Genomic DNA, 10,000 nt, shown 5'->3' on the forward strand with positions numbered 1-10,000 from the left:
TTGGACATGTGCTGAGGAGGGATGCTGAGTATATTGGGAAAAAGATGCTAAGGATGAAGCTACCAGGTAACAGAAAAAGAGGAAGGCCTAAGATAAGGTTTATGGATGTGGTGAGAGAGGACATGCAGGTGGTTGGTGTGACAGAGCAAGATGCAGAGGACAGGAAGAAATGGAAACAGGTGATTTGCTGTGGTGACCCCTAATGGGAACAGCCGAAATAAGATGATGATATATAGCTTAGATATGCTTACTACTGCTTATCTGTGCTTACACCTGCTCACTGCTGCCTTTTTCATTATGCACTGAAATAAATAGGACATGCTGGAGGGACAGATTCATAACCCAGGGGCTCCCTTCACTCTAGAATAAAATCCCAGTCCAGGTTAGGCAGAGTCCCTCATTGACTCTCTTCAAAAGGAATCTTGATGAGTGGATGGGAGATCGTAGGTTTACCCCAGGTATCACTTCTGTGTCACTGTTTGACAGAGGCACAGTATACTAACCTCGAAAAAGGGCATAGCAAAATTATTTTAAAATGGGTGACGAAAGCCAAACACACCCTAGGGCAGATAGCCTAGTATGAACCTATGAACCTATGAACCTATATATATATATATATATATATATATATATATATATATATATATATATATATATATACATGTATATATATGTGACTACATATATAGATATGTTTTATCCGATTAGATAGTAATATATTTACACACACACATACATCTAGATGTCAGTGTACATTCTTTGTACAGTTGCATGACTGGGCTGGAGTTATGTTTCTGACAACATACAAGTTATGCATAGCTGGCATGGCTTAGTGGTAAGTCATTTCGTGTATGGTGTGCATGGTCCTGGGCTCAAGCCTTGCAGAGGCTGTTTATTTTGTTGCTGGTCAGAACACTGGCCATTGGAAACAGAATGATTAAGGCACTTTAAAGTGGTTGTAAGTGGGTTTGCGTGGAGGTAAGCACTGCTAACTTCCGTTCACAGTTTCTTACACTCAGTTAGCTTCTCCTTTGTTTAATCTGTGTTGGCAATACTTACCCCCATGCAAACGCACTTGCACACACTTACTAGTGCTTAGATATGCTTACTACTGCTTATCTGTGCTTACACCTGCTCACTGCTGCCTTTTTCATTATGATACTGACTCTTCAGATGTGCATTTCCTGCAGTACTCCAGTTCATAAAAATATATTGTTATTTAGTGGGTTTTGCAATACAAATATTGCTTATACCATGCTTTGCCGTGTAAAATAAACTGCGCCGCACTGGGACACAAACTGAGAATGCCTGCTCGTTAGGCGGCCGCTCTGCCCACTACACTATTGCTGAGATGCTTCATTATTATTGTCCTTGTTATCCGCTTCAGCCTTTTAGGCTGCTTTAATCATAGCTAGGCAATGGACACACCTGTGCACCTACGGTTAGCTGTACTCGGAGTTTTAGACAACAATACAGAGGTTTCTTCTTTTGATTTTTATGTCCTGTTGCTGCTGTACACATGGGGGACTGTTGGTGGAGATATGTGGACACCTGTGAGCGGTCTCGCTCATTTATTTCCACTTTCTGCTGTTCAACATTGCAGGGGCATGTTTATTCTGAAAGCTCTGCTTTCAGACATGCCCCCTGCAGTCGTACATGCTCCAGGTAAGCCTGGGAGCTCAGGCAGCGCGCCTTCATTACTATGCATGGCACGCTGCCATCCTGCTCCTAAGCGGCCACTTCCATGCAGGACTAGACTAGTCCTGCATGGAAGATTAGTAAATCCAGGGGAAAGTCTCTCTCCAACTACTGCAAATATAGTCCTTAAAGGGGTGCTTCTGTAGAAGCTACACATAAATATGATTGCTGTCAATGTAATTCATCCATACCAACAATATTTATTTGTTTTTATTTATTTATTTAACATTTGTTGACCAGGAAAGTCTGACTAGGACAGAGCCTATTTTCAGCGGATGCCTGGGGAGAAATGCTCCAAGCGCATGTCTTTGGAATGTGTAAGGAAACCGGAGCACCCATAGGAAACTCACACAAATGCAGAGAGGACATGCAGACTCCGCACAGAAGGCTTCCCAGCTGAGAATCGAATACAAAATGGAAACTGTATTTATACATTATGCAATTGGAAGTAGTTGAGTACTTCGCTGTCATTTATCACCACTGTATGCATCTGTCTTTGTTTTTGTACTTTCTTGTCACTGTGCACAAGTCATAACTGTAAGGGGTCTGAGGACCAGTTTTACTACCTGATTATTAAATAAATATATAACTACAAATAAATAAAACCTGCTCCTCAGCTTCTCTGCATACCCTCTGAAATAACTACATTTTCACTAACCACACTTCTGATCTTTGACTACAAACATTAACTGGTATCCTGTACGGAACAGATTTTTTTTCTGATTCTCTATATTTCCATCTTTAACCAGCAAGGAAATAAAAAAGTCTCGGATTATTACTGTGGGCAAGGTGTGCTATTAACACATACACAAAAAAGAAAAACAAGCTGTCCCTAGCTATAGCCAAACGGATTTACCTGTTAAATACAGACCGTGGCAATTAAGTGGAAAGGTGGACATACCTCTCACAGTTTTCTTACTCCATTTTATTTACAGTATCCTGCGTCCCACGGTATGGACCCTGTGATCCAATATCATGACATCAGCCAAATCTTTCAGTTAGTATATATGACTGGAAGGCAGGTATTTAGTTCTCTGTGGAGCTCAGGACTTTGGTTTCTGAGCCTTCAAATACACATACTCCTGTGGCTCAAATACATTTATATGTGGATATTTACTTTATATTATCAATACCACTGTATGCAACACCTAAAAAGTTTATATTCCAATTACTGGTAATAAAATTCTTACTCAGGATACAGATTACCATCACATAAATGGGGTAAATGAATTATTTTTTCTCCCTAATTATTGTTATGGATATTTATTGCTCATTTAAACACCATAGACTAACATTTATGGATTTGATAGAATTCCATTTCTATACTCTGATATTTAATTAATTATATTATTTGGCTGTTACTGCTTTGCCTGTCATTATGTTAGTTCCATTATAATTTTTCATTTCTCTTTACAAGAGTGGAATAAAAGAAAGTTCTAAGCACTGAACTGTGTACAAGTCATACATTTAGACAGAAATGCAAGTTTTGATGAGTGTACTCAGACTGCATAAGTTCCAAAATTTTACAATTTTTCTAGGGTAAAAAGGAAAAGCAATATCCTTGGTTGTGATAGCCAGGCAGTTTAAATTGTAGCCATCTTCACAGATGGATCCTGAAACTGATGGATGCATTATTTTCCACTGAGCTGACCACTGTGCACATACATGGAGCAGAGTCATAATATTAATAATTTATTGTATAAGCAATCACTCTCACAAGGTAGAAGTTTCCTGTAATTAGAGTTATGTGGAAGTTAAGGGCCATCACACCAATGACTGCATGAGTGAACTGCCAAATTACTAAAACATATACAAAACACTCTGCTTGTGCTGTGCTGATGAGGTCATAACAAGGCCGAAATATGCATATCCACAGCTAGTGGGGTTTGGTTTTATTGGCTTGAAGTTGTCCATTGAAATGACTTAAAAAGAAATGAGTCATGGGCATTTGGAATCGCCAGTTGGCTGAAACACCAGATGTTCATAAGGGTCATTTGCATATATCCCATGTGCCTCTGATGCAAGAGGTTTGAGAGGTCACTCAGAGGAAGTTCTAGCTTGGCTGGAGTTTTCATTTAGTTTTCACTGATTGGTTTTTCTGTGTGACCTTCTCACTCTTTGTTTTAAAACATATACGAAAATAAATGATAAGAGAGGATGCCAGAGAACTCACTGAAATAAATTACATTTCACTGCAGCTCTGTACCAAGCCTTGCAGACTAAAGTGTAGAATGAAGGTTATGTCAGTTTTTTCTAAGGTAAAGAAGATCTGCATTTTAAGTAATTGTCCCACGTCTTGGTTATGTCTGTTTTCATAAGGTAAAGAAGATCTGAATTTTAAGCAATTGTCCCATGTCTCGGTTATGTCTGTTTTCATAAGGTAAAGTAGATGTGAATTTTAAGTAGTTGCCTCACTTCTTAAACAGCAGCTGGTGTTTCCTATAACTGTATGATCAGTTGCAAATGAAAAAAGTGAATCCATTTAAAACTACACCACACAGAATGCCGAAAAATGTAACTACAGAAATATGTATAACTGTTTGTTCATCCAATTAACTGCCTTTGTGGTAGAAGGCTGTTTTGTTATGACTGAGTAGTGTGCAGTCATTACCAAATGTTATATCAGATTACAAAAAGGTGGTTTAATTTACCAGATTCAGTAGCACAGTAAGGTGCAGCCATGATTGCTGCTCCACAAACCCAGTTTTGGCAAGTGTCTCACGGTAGTTGAGGAACTGGGAGAGGTAGACAGGTGTGAACATATGATCCAAGCTCACACATTCAAGGGGAAGTATATGGCTAGAGCACCATCTGTTGCAGACAGGCATTAACTTGTAAACAGACCTTTGGAGGAAGTGATTCAACCTGCCAAGCAAAGCATATACTATTTAGCCAAAGTGGGTATGTGAAAACATATACCTGTGCAAGTGCATTGCAGACCCATCTCACCCGCCTACCATCTGACCACTGAGGAAGCCAAAAGTTAGGGCCAAGCAAAAAACTCTACTGCCACTGAAAACAGGTAATTAACACCTGTCACTATCTTCTGCTCATCAACAACTTTACAGATTTCCAGAAAGTAAATATTCCAGCCTGAGAGAGGTCGCTGACAGCCTGAGGTGCGGTGTCAGATGCAAGGCACGAGAATGGAATTGATACAGTTATCTGGGAGACTGGGACAGCAACATGAGCAGATTGAGAAGGACCAAAAAAGAAACAACAGAAAACAGGGTGTTGTCTTAGAAATACAATCTGCTTTAGTAGGTCCGTGTCAATTTAAGGACGTGATGAGGACAAATGGTTAGTTTATCACTCACTTCAGAAACTTTCAGAAATATACACCTAGTTATAGGACTAATGAGTGCAATTCAGTTAAAATATACCACTGAGGCACATACCCTAATGTACAATGGGTAAACTGGTCCAGTGATAGCACACTGCAATAAATGTATTTCCAAAGCCAATGGAGGAGAATCCAGATCAGCACGGTTCTTATGGCTTTATCAGTGGGGATTTCTAGAACCTTAAAGTTGAGTATTATTTAGTTATGTCTTTACTTTTTAAACAAACAAATGAACTGATCTAAAACAGACAAGTTTCAACCACAGTCTATGCCAAAGGCACTTATGTCACAACATGGTACAAGGGGAACATTACGGAAGAAAATGTGAAGTAAGTGTAAAATGATACAATGAAGTACAAATTAACTTCAGTCGTTTTGAAAATGCAGAACAGAAAACAAGAAAACAGACAAGGTATATAGCAAACAACAATGCAGTAACTCAAAAACATGGTCAGGTGAAAATTTAATGTGCTGTATTCAGTTGCTCTTGGTATCGTCAGACTGATGAACCAGGGTTGCAGTGATAGCAGTTCAAACTACACTGCAGAAAGAGGTTAACAAGCTCTTCAGAAAAATAAGTTCTAGTGAAAAGTGTATCATTTTCAGTGGAATATAAGGAAAAAAAAGAACACGAGTTAAGCAACAAGCTCTAGTCAATTTCAGTGTTGCCGATCCATCAGCCCTAAGATATGCAACTAGCAGATTTTACTGGCAAATGAGTCAGAAGTGGAAGAAAACAGACCTAAGCCACACAATCTGAGTTGTCAGCTGTGATGTCATGCTACTATGAACACTGACCTGTAATTATGTAGCCACGTGGTCAAGTCCCCAATATATTCCTGTATTTTATGCCATAGTATTAGTTCATTATGGAAATGAAAACACTGAGAGTAGCTTATTGAGTCAGAATGACACACTGGTGTGGCTACTGATTCTGTTTTGCCATGCAAACAGTTCAGCTTCTACTAGGGCTCACTGCATTAATCGTTACAGCTCAGTGAATTCTGAAGTTATGGGAGTTCTTATTATCTATGTATGTATGTATGTATGTATGTGTGCACATATTTAATTATTTACTAATTTAACCCACTAATTCAGGTATTGTCTTCAGCCTAAACCAGTCTTGAAGGCAACCACAGCGATAACATGCACATTAAAATGGAACAACTGGTAATATCAGAATGTTTCAAGTCATATGGTTTGAGAAAGGATTCACAGATACATAGGTATATATTAGGCTAATGATTACCAGGGCCTTTATAAGCCTAGCCATGCAACCCAACCCATTTGTTTCCCTATGTATCATGGGTATTTATTTGGAGGGGGTATGTTAGTTAGGAAGCTTCTAGAGGTTATGTGTGTGTGGGGGGGGTTATGTTAGTTATGGCATTACTGTATGTCTATGTCTATCAGAATCATGGAAGACAGACCTGGGATGAATGTTTGATTTTCCTTCTAATGGTCAAGGTTACACTTAAATAGGGTTAAGAATGGACTCTGCTTCATATGGATGGGGAGCCTGTTCCACAGCATGGGGATCCTCTGAGACACATATCTGTCTCACCAACATGTCCTATTTATATCACAAGCAAAATTTAAATATTTGGATCTAGTGGTTTTGATGCTATTAATTTCGAGGTTGTGCAAAATTGCTATCAGAGCTGGATCCGAGGATAGTTGTATGCCAGGCATAGACTGCCTCTCAGTAACCTGTAGGAGACCAAGCGTAGAGAAAAGGCTTTAAGGCAATCCATTCAGGACAGCATGTTTATACCCTGTATTCTCCCGATAAAGAACCTTTGTGGGCATTTCAACTGTTGCATATATCTGGTCAGGTACATGCCTAATGAGGCATTGTATGCAATGATAAGGGCTGAATAAAGTAGCAGTAAGACTTCCATGGATCTTACTTATACGTTGGGTGAAATGGAATGATTTTCTTACAACCCTGAGCACATGTTGGTCAAAGGCCATATTAGCCATATTACTGTCTACATATGTTCCCAGATCCCTGACTACTGGGTCAACTCTTAAGAGTGTCCTATCAATGGAGTAATTAGCCTGGGTGGCAGTTTTCCAAAAAGGCACTATAATGCATTTCTTGGCATTGAGTATTAATCCGTGACTTTGGCACCAGTCATTTGCCTGTGTTAGACCCTCTTGTAAGATGTTTGTGTCTTGGGGGGAATCTGTGATAGCACCCATATTACAGTCAACTGCAAACATGGTCAGCCAAAGGTGCTTGACATTCACCTTTACCTCTGAGAAGTAGATTCCAAATCAGAGAAGTTCTGCAGGAATCCCTGCGGTCCCCTGCTAGTGACCAGTGTTATGATGGAGGTGGAAATGCATGAGTTCATAAGTAAGTACTAAGCCAGCTGCCCTTGTGGACCATTTTAAGCCTAGCCAGTTTTTCTTAGTGAGATGTAAACCCTTCACCTCTTGTCTGTTAGGTAAATATCTTAAGCATTGTGGCAATTCCTATCCCAGTTTATATATCTATATGTTTATTATCGTTTTCTCCCTCGCTCACTGTCTCTCTCTCTCTCTCTATATATATATATATATATATATATATATATATATATATGTGTGTGTGTGTGTGTGTGTGTGTGTGTGTGTGTGTGTGCGTGCGTGCGTGTGGTTCTGTACTAAATTCTCAAAGTAAACTAACATGAAGATTGAAAATACTGGACAAAAAGCATCCTTTTTCAATGTACATTTTGAAAGTACAGTATTACAAAAACAAGTTTTTTGTAGCCCCTCCCCAAATCACTCACAAATGTAAATATACTAATTCTGAGATCACACAGCAGTGGAAATCAGGACAAGTTCCCTTACCTCACTGGTCAGCTGATGTTGGTGGAACATCAGCTTTATCACTAAACTGCCCTGTGAAAGAAAGGACGGAGTCTCTCATTCGCCGTCAATTACACTGCAATATATTAACAAATGCAACACAGACAGATCACAATGGTGGCGAAGGATAATGATGGCTTAGTTTCTTTCACAGTGGTCTACTAAAAACACTGACACATTACAGCAAAAGTGAAAAGAACAAGTCCTTAGTTCTCCTTAACTTAAACTGTGATCTGCCAAAAGCAATGTATCACTTATATATCTATTTTAAGAAAACACACACTGAGGTGTTCCATTCTAAAGAAATGCAGGACTCCCTATATATATATATATATATATATATATATATATATATATATATACATACATATCTATATATATATATATACATACATACATATACAAATTTATATCGATCTTTATTTGTATATATATATATATATATATATATATATATATATGTGTGTGTGTGTATATATATATATATAAATATATATTTACACACACACACACACACACACACACACACACACACACACACACACACACACACACACACACACATATATAACTGTGGTGGTGGTGCTGCGGTAGCATTGTTGCCTCACAGATAGATATTGTCCTGTTCGATTCTTAGCTAGAGCGTCTTCTGTGTGGAGACATGTGTGAATGGGCATACCTTCATTGAAAGTTGTGCGTCAGGGCTGGCAACTTGGCACGTAAAAATCTACTGCCAATCATTAGCGGACCGGACTTCCGCTGTGGTGACCCCTAACTGGGAAAAGCCGAAAGACACAACAACATATATGTGTGTATATATATCTATATATATATATATATATATATATATATATATATATATATATATATATATTGCGTATATATAACATCCCATAACATCTAAAATCATAACATCTAAAACCCATAACATCAAATTTCATAACATCTAAAATGTGCATCACAACATCGAACACTACAAATCACATGAAAATAACATCCCTTCTACATATAATGACACCAAACTAACAAACACACTTTTTACTATGTTTGTGCAGGGAGACACCCCATGTGGGGGCTCTACCCCCACACTCCCCGTAAATTAAATATGCCAACTTCGAGATCGCACTATAGTAGGAAAAAGTTAATTTCCTAACCCCACTGTATCATGATCACCATGAAGAATTTACACATAATGTCTATGTCACTTACCTGTATGGCCTAAAAAACACATACAGAGTGGCAAAATAAACACTTTAGTATAAATTCTTACACTATATGAATAAAAAACTATAGAAATAAAAACTACAACATCTCATAGTGCTACCACAAGATTAACAGATTAAACTACAACAGTTACATGTTTGATGATACACTATTACATATTATACATTTTAGATGTTATGAAATTTGATGTAATAGGTTTTACATGGTATGGATTTTAGATGTTATGGTGTCGATGTTTTGATTTTAGATGTTACGGGTTTTAGATGTTTTGAAGGGGAACCATATATGTGTATATATATATATATATATATATATATATATATATATATATATATATATGTTGTTGTGTCTTTTCGGCTTTCCCCTGTTAGGGGTCGCCACAGCGGAACTCCGGTCTGCTAATGATTGGTAGTTGAGTTTTACGTGCCAAGTTACCAGCCCTGACGCACAGCCTTCAATGAAGGTGCACCCATTCACGCATGTCTCCATGCAGAAGACGCTCTAGCTGAGAATCAAACCGAATATATATATATATATATATATATATATATATATATATATATATGTGTGTGTGTGTGTGTGTGTGTGTGTGTTTATATGGGTTTCAGTTGTTTAATCGACCAAAGAAAAACTGTAGTTCTTATGCTGTGCACACACAAACACATGATTTATTTACTTATTTACCGTGATGGTCCGACTTGGAATGAGACACTTTTCAGTGGATGCCTGGGGAGAAACACTCCAGTCGCATGTCTTTGTCTTTGTAATGTGGGAGGAAACCAGAGCACCTGGAGGAAACTCACACAAATGCAGGGAGGACATGCAGACTCTGCACAGAAGGCACCCCTGCTAAGAATCCGACTGGAGAACCTCTTG

The sequence above is a fragment of the Protopterus annectens genome, chromosome 5.part1 (genome assembly GCF_019279795.1).
Source record: "Protopterus annectens isolate FY-2018-M chromosome 5.part1, PAN1.0, whole genome shotgun sequence".
Lineage (NCBI taxonomy): Eukaryota > Metazoa > Chordata > Ceratodontiformes > Protopteridae > Protopterus > Protopterus annectens.